The sequence below is a fragment of the Halictus rubicundus genome, chromosome 8, assembly GCF_050948215.1.
Source record: "Halictus rubicundus isolate RS-2024b chromosome 8, iyHalRubi1_principal, whole genome shotgun sequence".
In the NCBI taxonomy this organism is placed as follows: domain Eukaryota; kingdom Metazoa; phylum Arthropoda; class Insecta; order Hymenoptera; family Halictidae; genus Halictus; species Halictus rubicundus.
In genome coordinates this window covers 2,002,057-2,016,759 of record NC_135156.1, presented here as the reverse complement: position 1 = coordinate 2,016,759, position 14,703 = coordinate 2,002,057, and positions in this window count along the sequence as shown.

Genomic DNA, 14,703 nt, shown 5'->3' with positions numbered 1-14,703 from the left:
ATCGAATCTCAATGGATTTTTCGATGTTTTAAAAATTGTTGATTTTAAAAATACGTGTCACCCTTTTTTCATTATATTATAAGACTAGAACTGTCACACCGATGAAAATGAGTTTTTGGAAGCTTATAGCGAAAACATAAAAGTGTTTACCGAAAATGTTGTCATTTGGAAAAAATGTTTTTTTCACCATTTATTTGGCAATTATTTTAAAGAAATGCTATGTTTTCGTAGCAGGTACCTTTGTAAAAATTTGAAAAAATTGAGGTTATAGCCCCAAGTGTCTCCTTTACGGACCTGTTTTTAAAAAAGCGGAAACTTTAAAATTGACGAAATTGAAGTTATTTCAAGTGAACGCTGCATCGCGATACACAGCCTCGCACGGTTGGCCCTGTGCCCGGGAGGCTATAGGACTAACAGCCTCCCGGGCTCTGCTTCTACCGTGCGCCAACCGTGCTAGGCTATGTATCGCGGTGCAGCGTTCACTTCAAATAATTTTAATTTCGTCAATTTTGAAGTGCCCGATTTTTTAAAAACAGGTCCGTGAAGTGAATTTCTCTAACAATTCATAATTGTATTAGATCATGTGGCAGTCGCATATGTACATGGTGTAAGGACGACAAGTACAGCTGCTCGGTCGCTGCTCGTAACCGCTCGTCTGCCGTCCAAAAGAAGGCAATGTTGCGGTGCAGCGTACACTTGAAACCATTTTAATTTCGCCATTTTTAAAGTGTCACCATTCTTGAGAAGCCTACCGTTAGGTGTTCCTATCCCCATCTACGCTGCGCCCGTAGTCCCATTGTTTTGGCTTCGACGTCACCCGCTACATAGTAGTCAATATTTGGACTGCAGCTGAAAATGCGTGTGAAACGAGGCCTGCCCCTTCCAGTCTGAACCAATCAGCCGCGCATTGGTACCTCTACTCTGTCCAACGAGACCAAGGCAGTGAAGCACTATATTAGGGTCGACCCATACAAGACCGGGACAGGACCGGGGACGTTTGGCCGCTAGATTCGAAACCAGGGTGTAGGGTTTGAGTCGACGGGGCTTCAGTGTTCCAAACTATATTTCTGCTCGCGCCGGTTGGGTCATTATCTCGATCGTTCGACCATTTCCAGATGGCCTTTCGGGAGCGCGTTGACAGTTCCCTGCTGTGCATGGCACAAAAAAAAATGTTTTTAGGGCCTTCACGGTTCCTTAGGTAAACTATCGGTATCTCCCCTTTACAATACCATGGAAATAGGAAACCTTCCTACCTCTTGGTGAAACATCATACATCCTTGTATTGTATGTAAATTATACATACATATATTGTAAAAACGAGAATAGTTGTTATTTTTTTTTAAGGAAATATCCACATTAGGAAGGGGATCATTCCACGTGAAGTATGTTGTGGTCCAAGAGAAAATGGGAGGCGGGGGTTGAGCCGGGTTATCACAAAAGACTGCTGTTCTCAAATAATTTATTTTTTCCTTGGTGAATGTCATTTCTTAATTAAAAAATATTAGAAATATCTTTGTTTTGCAAATTTTACCACTGGTTCAAGTGTGAAAAAATTTGAATAAATATGGCTGTATTTTACGTTTCTTCATGTTTCTCTTTGAAATTTCGTTTTGTAATTCGCGGAGCCGCAAAACTATTTATTGTACTATTCATTATTTTAGGTTCATAAAATTGCTGGATATTCTTTAGACATTCTGAAGTAAGGGTCGCTAGCGAAAAAATGTATGTATATGGAAAATTCCTAAATTCTTGTCCATGATGGCCTAAACATGGTTAGATGGAAGGTTCCCTGGCAGGAATGCGATGGCGTATCTATATCTTGTCCAATGAGACGAGACAGTAGACGTAAACATAGGCGCTCGAGTGCGACAGAGTTGAAGTTACCCTTACAAGACAATTAGCAAAGGACGCACGCTGGGTGCTTCACTGCCTTGGTCTCGTTGGACAGAGCGTAGGTACGAATGCGCGGCCGATTGGATCAGAGTGCAAGGGACAGGCCTCGTTTCACGCGTACTTTCGGCTACAGTCGAGATATTGGCTACAGCGGTCACACGTACTATGTAGCGGGTGACGTCGAAGCCAAAACAATGGGACTACGGGCGCAGCTGTGGTGGGGATAGGCATACCTAACGGTGGGCTTCTCAAGAATGGTGACACTTTAAAAATGGCGAAATTAAAATGGTTTCAAGTGTACGCTGCACCGCGACATTGCCTTCTTTTGGACGGCAGACGAGCGGTTACGAGCAGCGACCGAGCAGCTGTACTTGTTGTCCTTACACCATGTACATATGCGACTGCCACATGATCTAATACAATTATGAATTGTTAGAGAAATTCACTTCACGGACCTGTTTTTAAAAAATCGGGCACTTCAAAATTGACGAAATTAAAATTATTTGAAGTGAACGCTGCACCGCGATACATAGCTTAACAGCACGGTTGGCGCACGGTAGAAGCAGAGCCCGGGAGGCTGTTAGTCCTATGGCCTCCCGGGCCCGGGTTCACTTGAAATAATTTATTTCGTCAATTTTGAAGTATCCACTTACTTAAAAACAGGTCTGTAGAGGGGACACTTGGGGCTATAACCTCATTTTTTAAAATAATACAACGTTTATAATGTTCTTTAAACATTCTGAAGCGGGGGTCGGCAGAGTTTGTCCTAAAATTGAAACTTTCACGTAGTAAGGAGAAAGAAAACAGGAAAAGAGGTCCGTATTTTATTGGGGTATTGTGCAGTCGGAGTGTACAGGAAAGGTAAATACCATCATTAGCACAGAGGACATTGGTTTTTCCAAACCTGTCGGAGAATAGCGGTCGATCAGTCGTGCACTTACAATTGGCTACCTGAATCGCCGAACGTCGCGTCCTTACCTGGTTTTACCTGATTGAAACCTTGGAGGCTCCATAAATTAAAAACCAAAATTTCAAAGAGGCATCATCGAAGTACTGCTCTGTAACTATTATATTAAAAGAACTATGATATTCACTTTTTGACCTGTCAATCGAATCTCGAAGGATTCTTGGGGCTATAGCCTCAATTTTTTTCAAATTTTTACAAAGGTACCTGCTACGAAAACATAGCACTTGTTTAAAATAATTGCCAAATAAATGGTGAAAAAACATTTTCTCCAAATGACAACATTTTCGGTAAACAGTTTTATGTTTTCGCTATAAGCTTCCAAAAACTCATTTTCATCGGTGTGACAGTTCTAGTCTTATAATATAATGAAAAAAGGGTGACACGTATTTTTACGCGTCTGTAAAACCAACAATTTTTCAAACATCGAAAAGTCCATTGAGATTCGATTGATAGGTCATCATCATCGGTGAAATGGTTTTTAAAATAATACAACATTTATAATGTTTTTCTCCCTTCGCCACGGCGACCGGGATCGCTGAGTATTCTTCGCAAGAATATTTCGTGAAACCCCGGGCCGGGCCCGGTCGGCTCTACCATAGGATCCTCAGGGGTATGCGGGGAGTAAACGGTGCTGGGGTTCTGGTAGCTAACCCCCGTGGTGCGCGGCACTTGGCCTTTGTTGCGAGCATCTTGAGCGCCTCTCAAGTCTGTATGGCATAGGGAAAACGTGCCCCGTTCCCGGTCCCGGTGAGACCCGTCTTGTATGGGACAAGAAGGCTAAGAAAACGTCTTTGTCTGATACAATGTTGCACGTAGAAACGGATAGCGTAGCTGGAGAACAGTCGCAGCCGAGGAGTGTTACGTAACAGGATCGGGTATATCGGTGTGAGACCAGAGACCACTAATAATCCAATTACAAAACTTCTTTATTTTTCACTATTTTTTTATGAGACTCTCACCAACATATTCGTGGCATATTTCTGATTAAAATACAACCACATTTGATATAATTCCGATGATATTTACTTGTGTAATGGGTGATGAAAGTTTCGAATGCAGAGAAGGACAGCTTATGGAAAAGAAAGAGATGCGGAGAGTCGCGGCCGTCGACACAGTCCAAAGCCCGTGTGAGCGCAGACCTTTAAATAAAACATTGAACTTTTTTATTATTAATTATTTTTTATGAGACTTTCATAAATATATTTGTGGCATTTTTCTGATTAAAATTATACCAAAGGCGATATGTTAGGATTGGGGATTGAGAAAGTACAATGACGAGAACACTTGTGTGCTAGAAAAATCTTTAATTATAATGTAATTTGAAATCGGACGCGGTCAAGCGTACGCGCGAGCATGATGCGATGCTCTTGTAGCGTGGCCAGTTGACCACGCGAACATAGCTAGATATATATATAGCATCGATTAATGGCGCGGAGAGGGAAATTTAAATATAAGATGTAATCGCGTATTTAATACATATGTATTCTATTTGGGCGCGATAGTTTAGAGTAGGTAAAGAAAGACCGGGAGAGTTCCATAGAGATCCTTGACGAAATTCGAGTCGGCGAGACTAATTGAGGAATTTAGAGAAAGTCACGCAGCCTCTTAGAGTAGCTTCTCCAATTCAACATAAATTAGGGATAGTCGAAGTCCGGAATCAGTTAAGGACAAGAGGTCATAAATTCTCAGTCAAGGACCTCTTGGAACTCCCTCGGACCTCTCACTTGTTCGGTCCCACATGGCCCCACGTCCCTTGTTTTGGCGGGGCTTCACCCTCATGCGTACCCCACTCCCGTGCGTGCGCTATTAAGATCCATCCACTGCCAATCACCATCAAGCAGCAACCGGAAGACGAGTGATCCGACGAATCAACGCCTAGCCAGAAGATCCCAATTTTCCTATTGGCTAAGGAAGCGAGACGAGAAGGAAGAAGCTAGAAAAAGGATTCGAAGCTCCAGGACGACACAGAACTCATTGTAGAACTGAGGGAGTTACATCTGCTAAATAAATCTACAACAGTTTTTCGCTTTTAACTCTGTGTACAAAGTTATTTCTTAACTTCCACGAGCAGAGCGCTTCAGCGCTCCACGGGCACTCGAACCCACAATAAAAGTCCCCATCCCACCACACTGCGACGCAACAATATTAACTGCAGATACAATACATATCAAAAGTCGATTCAAACGATCCTTCCTTCTAAAGAAATAACAGATTAATTTTGTTCTATTTATGAAATAAATTCCAACAAAAATATATTAGAAACATCTCTGTTCTGCAAATTTTACCGGTTAAAGTGTAAAAAATTTTTAAAAATATGGTCGTATTCTACGATTCTTTGTGTTTGAAATTCCGATTTTTAATTCGCGGAGCATCAAAAATTGCAAATATTGGGTACTTGAAACTGTTATAAAAATATATTAGAAAATAAAGAAAACGTTTGAATCAATTTATAAAAATACATGTTTAATATTATTCAATGATATAATTTCCATTATTTGTTTTACTCTTGTTTCCCAATGACTCAATAACAACATGTGTTTTTGATTTAAAAGCAAAATTACCTGCTTAGGTATGGTACGCAGGGCGATAATGCAGGTAGAAGGTGTTGTACCGTTCGGTTAGCCCAAGCCCATCAATTTTTTGACGGGCAAGTTCAGATGTTGGTCAACTCTAACAATGAGGCTAGCATAAAAATTAGTTTCTACGACGAGTTTTAATTACTTTATGACCACCGTCCGACGAAAACACGAAGGAAAACACGTGGTCAACACGTGCTGGAAGTGACTTCCTCATACTAGATCGTAATATCGCACCTCCTACTCGGAAAAAATAACAATAGATACTACTTTTACCAAGACATTCCCGTATGATTAATGTCATGATATTTGACGTAAGCTGTCAATTGTAGCAGTGGGCTAAGGATATTAAACTGTTACCGCCCACTAGTACGCGATTGTAGAGGGTGGAAAGACGCCATTTCGTATGGGTTCGAAGTGGTGACATTGTATTGATACGAATGCGCGGCCGATTGCTTCAGAGTGGAAGAGGCAGGCCTCGTTTCACACGCATTTTCGGCTGTATTTGAAATATTGGCTACAGCGGTCACACATACTATGTAGCGTGTGACGTTCGACGTCAAAACATTGGGCTTACAGACGCGGTTGAGGTGGGGATAGGTTTGTTAGCATAGTAATAAATTGTTATTTTGTTTGTTATAACGTTTAAATTCCTTAACAACGTATTCCCCATCTATTACCACGACGAACTCTGAAAAGTTCTGGTTGATAGCTTTTTAAATAAATACAGCATGTTCAGGCCTGTGAATCCCTGGGGTTCTGGTAGCAGAGGACACGCTGTGCCTTTGTTCTGTGCCTTTCGAACCCTCTCAAGTGGCTGTCCCGGACCCCAAAATTCGTATAAACGGGGAAAAACCGCCAGGCTTGCCGGCCTGTGAGATATGCATTGACCTTTACACGACAGTAACAGTAAATTGGCAACTATGCGACGGATATTCTCGGATGTGATCTGGCAACTACGCCTTCGATACCTGTAATTTAATATAATTCCTAAACACACCACTCTAAATCGTATAGGGCATACCAAGTCGATATTTCAGAACATGAGACAAGAAGTCGCATAAGTCTATCCTTATACCTGGTCTGTGACACCATTAAACCTGATTTAAAAAAAATGTGTGGTCCAAATTTCGAACTGATATCTGTTTTAGTTTAAAAGTTGTAGCAAAATGTGTGCATCGAAGAACCGGGAATCGATTGCGTTAATCGATTTCGGCTCAGACGCTCTAAACTTTGGTAACGTCACAGCTAGAGGTGGTGTCCAAAATCACTAACCGTGATTTATTACAGTGATCGCAGAATCACGATCACGGTCGTGATTTCAACCACAGAGGATATGAGAGTGTTCGCGGTCGGGGTTTCTGCATTCTTTAGGGATATTGGCGCTGCCGCGCCATTCCCCTAGGCACGCGCCTAGAGAATATGCTCCGACGAGGTTGGCAGTCGGGCAACGCAGGCGAGAGAACCGCAATCGACACTCTCTCGGCACGTCTCGATCCAGCGTTCTCGAACCAGAGTCGAATAAAGTTGTTACGTTGGATATACGTGTTCGAAATTATTAGAAAGTCTCCTAGAGTAGGCTGCATCTTAGTTCTGCATTTATCCGCGGGACTCTTGAACGTACAACTGGTGACCCCGACGTGATCAGAAAGTCAAGAGCCACGCTGCACGTTCCCGGAAGTCGGTGCACATTTACACGGAGACTGCCGCGAAGGAAGTGAGTTCCTGGCGGCGAGTAATCCGCCGCTGCACGCTGTTGTTTCTGGTTCCAGGCGGCGAGCTATCCGCTCGATGTCGAACGCTGCACACCAGATGCCATCCTGGACGTCTACAGAGGACGAGCTCGCTGGAGTGCCGCTGATTGCGTGAGCCATGGAAGCTTGCCGAATTAGCCGACAAGGTCGTTGAGGCCTCCGGAACAGGCATATCCGCGATAGCTGCCGTCTCGTCCCGAGACGCCTCCCTACACGCGTTAGAAGAAAAGGTTGACCGCCTCACGCGCCAGCTAGCTTCCTTAGCCACTTCGCGCACCCGCGAGAGTCGCGTCCCCCGACGAACCCCTTCACGGAGTAGGAATCGATCGCGCGAAAACCGCTCTCGGCCGAAAGAAACCGTGTGCTGGTTCCACAGGAAGTTCGGGAAAGATGCGCGTCGTTGTATCAAGCCGTGCTCCTGGGAGACAAAAAACAAAAGAGTACTGGCCGTTTGGAGGCGAGCGCGTCTAGTGCCCATTCTCATCGTCTCCACATACGAGACCGCGATCTCGGTCTCACGTTCTTAATCGACAACGGTGCCGATCTCTCTTTGCCGCCTGTTGACAAAGGCACGCGTCGCCCATCGGACTATAAACTGTACGCGGCAAATGAGATAACGAACAACACGTACGGCGAGAAGCGTTTGACTTTGAACCTCAACTTCCGCCGTTCATTCCCGTGGAATTTCTGTGTTGCATCGGTACCGTATCCGATCATCGGTGCCGATTTTCTGAAACATTACGGGCTGCTCGTTGACTTGCGCCTCCGCAAACTGATCGATCCCATGACGAAGATTGCTGCCATCGGCACTGTAAAACCTTCGTCCGTGCGCGATGTTAAATCGGTCGACCCAGCTTCCGCGTTCGCCGGAATTTTGTCCGAGTTTCCGAACGTTGTCGGGCCGTCACAGAATAATGACCGTACGCCACAAGACGTCCTTCATCATGTCAGCTCGGGAATTTGCAGGCCTTCTAGTAGTCCTTGGGCGAGTCCTATTCATCTCGACCTGAAAAAGGACGGGGGCTGGCGTGTCTGCGGTGATTATCGCCGTCTCAATGCGGTAACGATTCCTGATAAATATCCAGTCCCCCACCTTCGTGATTACTCCGTGAACCTTCACGGAAAGTCCGTTTTCACGAAGCTCGATCTTCACCGGGCGTATCAACAAATTCCGATCGCCCCATCTGACATTCCGAAAACGGCGGTCATTACCCCGTTTGGGCTTTTCGAACACACGGTAATGTCCTGTGGCCTTCGCAATGCCGGACAAACCTTCCAGCGTTACATCTACCGTGCCCTGGGGGATTTAGATTTTGTATTCGCGTATATTGACGATATTCTCATTGCTTACTCGAATCGAAAGGAACATGAAGATCACCTATGCGTAGTCCTGCAACGCTTGCAGGAATATTGTCTTCGGCTAAACACCCAAAAGTGCGAGTTCGGGAAGTCGACACTCGAGTTCTTCGGTCAAATCATTGACCAGCACGGGTCTAGTCCCATTCCCGAGAAAGTCAAGGCCATAGTAGATTTTAAAAGGCCTCGGACCGTTGCCGATCTTTGTAGATTCCTTGGCATGGCCAATTTCTACCGACGTAGCGTGCGACACGCTGCCGAAGTGCAGGCTCCCCTGCACGAGTACCTCGGCGAGTCGAAGAAAAATGACAAACGCGAGATTGTATGGACCCCTAGGTCCGAGGAAGCGTTCGCTTTGGTTAAAAGTGACCTCGCCAACGCAACCATGCTTTCTCATCCCGCGTCAAACGCAGTGACGCGTATCGTTACTGACGCCTCCGATTTCGGCATGGGTGCGTCACTCGAGCAAAAGCTCGAAGACTTCTGGAAGCCCTTGGCTTTCTTCTCCAGGAAATTCAGCCCTGCCCAACACAATTATACTGCGTACGATCGCGAATTGATTGCCGCTTATGAGGCACTAAAATACTTCCGACACTTCCTAGAAGGTCGCGAATTTAGCATCGTGTCAGATCACAAGCTTCTCACATACGCGGTTCGTCAGAAAACCGACAAGGCATTTCCGCGACAGCTGAGACAGTTGTCGTACATCTCATTCATTATCACGAATCGACTCGCTGCGCCTCGCCGCGAACATTCCTCTGGACGAACTGTCCATAATGCAAGAGAGCGACGACGAGCTGAAGGAATTACTGCCGACCACTCGTTGTCCATGCGACAAATAAGGTGGGGACCTTCCCACACTGCGATCGCGTGTGACCTAACGGGCGCAACCTTGCGTCCGTACATTCCAGGGCCGGCTAGGAAAAAAATTTTCGACACTTTCCACAATCCTGCTCACCCCTGCGCTAAGATCACTGATCGGGTAATTCGGAAACGTTACGTCTGGCCGGACATGCATCGCGACATTATAAAGTGATCCAAAGACAGCTTGGACTGTCAACAGTCCAAAGTAACGCGACATAACCACGTGGCTGCTGCGGAATTCGTAGACCCCGATAGCCGCTTTAAACACGTCCATATGGACAATGTCGGACCTTTACCGGTTTCCGACGGCAATCGCTATTGCCTCACCATAACTGATCGTTTCTCGCGATGGCCCGAGGCCATTCCGCTACCGAATATCGAAGCAACCACCGTGTGTAGAGCTTTCGTAGATCACTGGATCTCGCGATACGGCGTGCCAGAAACGTTAATGACTGACCAAGGTAGTCAGTTCGAATCGAAATTGTTCACAGCGTTATTGCAACTATCCGGTTGTCACCGGATACGTACCACCGCTTTCCATCCTGCCACTAACGGCATGGTCGAACGATGGCACCGCTGCCTGAAAACTGCGATAATGTGTCACGCGAACACGCAATGATCACGAGTCCTATCTACCGTGATGTTAGGGTTGCGAAACAACGTGATGGACACCAGGTCCTCACCTGCCGAATACCTGTACGGCACGACGTTGCGTATTCCGGGAGAGTTTGTTCTCCCCGACGACGGTCCGTCCGACCCGCAAATATTCGTCGAAGAGTTTCGCGATCACATGCGCAAAGTGAAACCAGTCCCCGTGGGACAGCGACACAAAAAGCGCGCGCTTATATTTCAAGATTTGTCAACATGTTCGCACGTGTTCCTTCGCGCAGTCCATACACTGGACCGCATAAAGTCTTGAAACGCGTCAACGACAGAGTCATCGACATCGAGGTCAATTGTAAACCGCGCTCGGTATCTGTCGAAAATGTAAAACCCGCGTACGCAGTTCGCGAATCGAACTCGGAAGCTGCCGGCGACTCTGCAGTCGCTACGGGAAGCAGCACGATCTGCACGTACGTGAATAAAAAGCGCGTCACATTCGCTGCCGAAGCGAGAAAAATTGAAAAATTGTAAACGCGCGCAAACATGCCACATTCGCTGTCGAAGCGAGAAAAAATAAAAAATTGTAACCACGCGCAACCATGTACGCATAGTCGGTAAGCGCATGCCGTATGTGTAATACTTTTTCTTACGAAAACAGCGTTTAATTTAAATGTCGTATACACTCGGGGGGGGGGGGGGGGGTAGGGATATTGGCGCTGCCGTGCAATTGCCCTAGGCACGCGCCTAGAGAATATGCTCCGACGAGGTTGGCAGTGCCAACCTCGGGCAACGCAGGAGAGAGAACCGCAATCGACACTCTGTCGCTCCCTGACCATCGATCGAGACGCACGTCTCGATCCAGCGTTCTCGAACCAGAGTAGAATGAAGTTGTTACGTTGGATATACGTGTTCGAAATTATTAGAAAGTCTCCTAGTGGTTCTGTGCAGAGTAGGCTGCATTTTAGTTCTGCATTTATCCGCGGGACTCTTAAACCTACAGTTCCTGTGGGAACTATTCCCCCGAGTGGGGGAATATTAAAATGATTGGGGCCACCTGTTGCCAGAGGCAACAAGCTCTCGAAAGAGAACTCTTGTATATCACCGAATTCAACCGTCATCCAAGATGGAGTCCACGTGGACGCGGGAAGGATTGTTCGGGATTCATGCGTGTAAGGCCCACACCTTACACGCAGAGAATACACTCCGTTAACAACACGTTAAACGTTTATTGCAACACGAGGACGGCGAGAGAAATATTCTCAAAGCGCTCATAACGAGACGCAGAACGGGAAAGTATTACGAAGTAGCGACACGACGACACGTCGTCGTAAGCCGGGGAAACGAGAACGAGAACGAGACCGAATACGAAATACGAGTACGAAGGACGAAATCCGAGTGATCGGCGACGCGCTCGTCGACACGATCCTTCTGTCGCACCGTTGTGCGCAGGCGCGGTAGTCCGCACTGCGCGGCGCATGCGCAGTGGAGACACCGGCCCCACATTTCCGATACAGTGCTGCCCCCTATTCATTTTTAGCATTGAACAGAACCTTTTTTTTCCGAGGAGGCAATCTCGTTACGGATACCCGGCCACCCAGGTGGACCGGGTTATGTGGGACTCCTCGGCAGGTGAGTGCAATGCCGAGTATACCCACTAACTCCTCCCCGTCCGTCCCTAGGCTCCTGGGGGCACCCGTGTTCCGCGCGCGCATATCAATTCGGTGTGCCCCCGCCTTTACATACCTCCCGGGGGGGGGGGGGGGCGCGCGCGGCCCCCTCCCGTACTTGCTCTATCCGAAGGCACCCCGCAACGGACAACGCGGTGCCTTACCCCCCTGTTAGGCCGCCCGATGGGCATCCGGGCCCCCGCCCAGGATGCCCGACGGTCTCCGGGGACGCCGTTGGTGACCGAGTATAAGGGGATATCCGGTTCTCCGTCTCGAGGTCATCGAGGGCGCCCCCGCACGCGTCAGAGGCGTCGCAACGGGGGCACGCCCCCGGGGCGTACCTTGCGCCGCCTCACCCCCCTTCGGCCGGGATCGTAATTACGCTCACGATCCCGTTCCGCAGCCTCCTTCCGCAGCATCACCTTCTCGCAGACGGAGGCGAATCCCTTCCACGCCTCCTCGCCCCCGGCTGCCGCAGCGACGACAGCCGAGAGCGAGAGGTCGTGGCCCACCGCGCGCCGCAGGGCACGGCGCTCTCCCCCCATGCCGGACACTCCTCCAGAGTGTGTTGCGCCGTGTCCCGCGGCTCGCCGCAGTGGTGACACGCCTCCTCGGCCTCCCTCCCGATGCGACACAGGTAGTCGCCGAAGCATCCGTGCCCGGTCATCACCTGTGTCACCCGGTAGGAGACCCTATGCCCCATCCAACCCCTGTTCCACCGGTCAAACACCGGGAGGACGCCCCGAACGGCACGCCTCTCGCCCTCTCCCGTCCCGGGAAGGCTGTCGCGCCATTCCCGGGCCGCGTCCCGTAGAGCGTGGCGCCTGAACTCGTCCAACAAGAGCAGCGCCTGATCCGGGGCCACCCCCCAGAGCCGGAGATCCCTGGAGTACACGTGTACATCCGCCAACACGCGGGCCTCCAGCTCGAGGGGGATCAGCCCCGACATCACCATCGGCGTCGCGTATGAAATGGTGCGGTACCCCCGCACGATGCCAATGGCCAGCCTGCGCTCGATGCGGCGCAGCAGCGACCGGGTGCCGCCGCTACGCCCTCCAGCAAGGACATCGTACGCCCATACAGGGGCTCCGTACAGGACCAAAACTCGCACCACCACCGCGAACTGACGACGAACCCGTCCACAGGGTCCCCCGAGATTCGGGAGAAGGCGACCGAGCGCAGCGGCCCGTGGCGCCAGCCCCTCAAGGTGACGGTCAAAACGCCACAGGCCGTCGAGCTCGAGTCCCAGGTACCGCATCCGGGACCCGACCTCGACCACCCCCTCCCCCTCGCAGATCCAGCACTGTGGAGGCGCCGCCAGCCGGGCCGAGCGGTGAAACCACATGGCCCTGGTCTTCCGGACGGACACCTCCAGGCCCAGCGACCGGATCGCGCGCACCGCGCGCCACGCGCCGCGCTCCGCCAGGCAGATGGCCTCCTTCGCGTACCTCCCAGTGGCCAGTACCAGCGTGTCGTCGGCGTAACACGTCAGGCTGACCCCGGTAGGCATCTCCTCCCGCAGGACGCGATCGTATGCAAGGTTCCACAACAGCGGACCCAACACCGAGCCCTGCGGAACCCCGCGCACGACGCTCCTGCGCACAATCCCGTACCAGCCGGGATACTCCATGCCCCTGTCGGAGAGATAGTCCCCGATCACCCTCCTGAGATACGGAGGCACCCGGTGAAAGACCAGGGCCTCCATTATTCGGGCCCAGGGGACGGTGCTGAATGCGTTAGCGATATCCAGGGATACCGCCAACGCGACACCCCCCCCCGTACTGGCCTCCGAGAGAGCCCTCACCCGCCGGACAGCGTCGACGGTGGAGAGACCCTCCCGGAAGCCGAATTGCACCCCGCTCAGATCGGGGACCCCTACCGCCGGCAGGTGCCGGACGAGGCGTCCAACGAGCACGCGCTCAAACAACTTCCCCGCCTCGTCCAGCAGACAAATCGGCCGGTAACCTGAGGGCGAGTCCCAGGACTCGCCCCTCTTCGGAAGTAGGACCAGCCTGCCCGACTTCCACTCTGGGGGGAACACCCCCTCTCACAGGCAGCCGTTGTACGGCTGCCTGAGTTCGGTTGCGAGTCCCCCCTCGCCGCCACTACTTCGTCGTCACGCCTCCTGCGCGCCCGACCGTACCGGCGCCGCGCGGCATTGCAGGCACGCCGGAGCTCCGCAATGCCAGCGGACCACCAGTACGCCGCCCTCCTGGGGGCGAACCGGCTCCGGGGCATGGCGGTGTCGCACACTGCCGTCATCACTTCCCGCAGCCGCCTCGCCCCGTGCGCAGGCGCCAGCCCGGACAGGGCCGGCCCCGTCCAGGTCGCCGCGGTGACAACGGCCCCGAAAACGTCCGCGTCCATCCGCTCCAACGCCCATCGCGGCCGTCGGTCAACCCGGCCCGACCGGGAATCCCGCGCGTGGAGAGTGGGCCACACGTCCACGATGATAGGTGTATGGTCGGAGGCGATTTCGATCTCCTCCGCCACCTTCCATCCCGAAACCCGACGCGCAGCCGAGGGAGTCCCCCATGTCAGATCGACAATCGAGACCCCCTGCGGCCGCACGCACGTCGGCGTGGATCCCCGGTTGATCAACCGGAGATCCAGGCCGGACGCCCAGGTTAACACCTCGCCACCGCTAGTGGTCGTCCTGGGACTCCCCCACGATACCGCGTGGGCATTGAAGTCTCCCAGGACGAGAACCGGACGGGCGCTGCACCGCGCGATGCAGCCGGTCAGACCGCCCAGGAACCCTTGAAAGTGATCGAGGCCACAGTTCGGCGAGATGTAGATCCCGACAACCGCGATGTCCCCCCACTGCACCGCCACGAATCCCGCGCCTCGCTCCAGAAGGGAGACCGACGGGGATCCGGGGCGGCCCCCGCCACTATGACGACGGAGCCAACCTCGTCCCCCACCCAGAAGGGGTGTTCGGGGACGGAATACGGCTCCGCCGCTACTGCCAACCCAGCCCCCCACTCGCGCATGGCTTGGACAAACAAGTTCTGTGCCGCGCG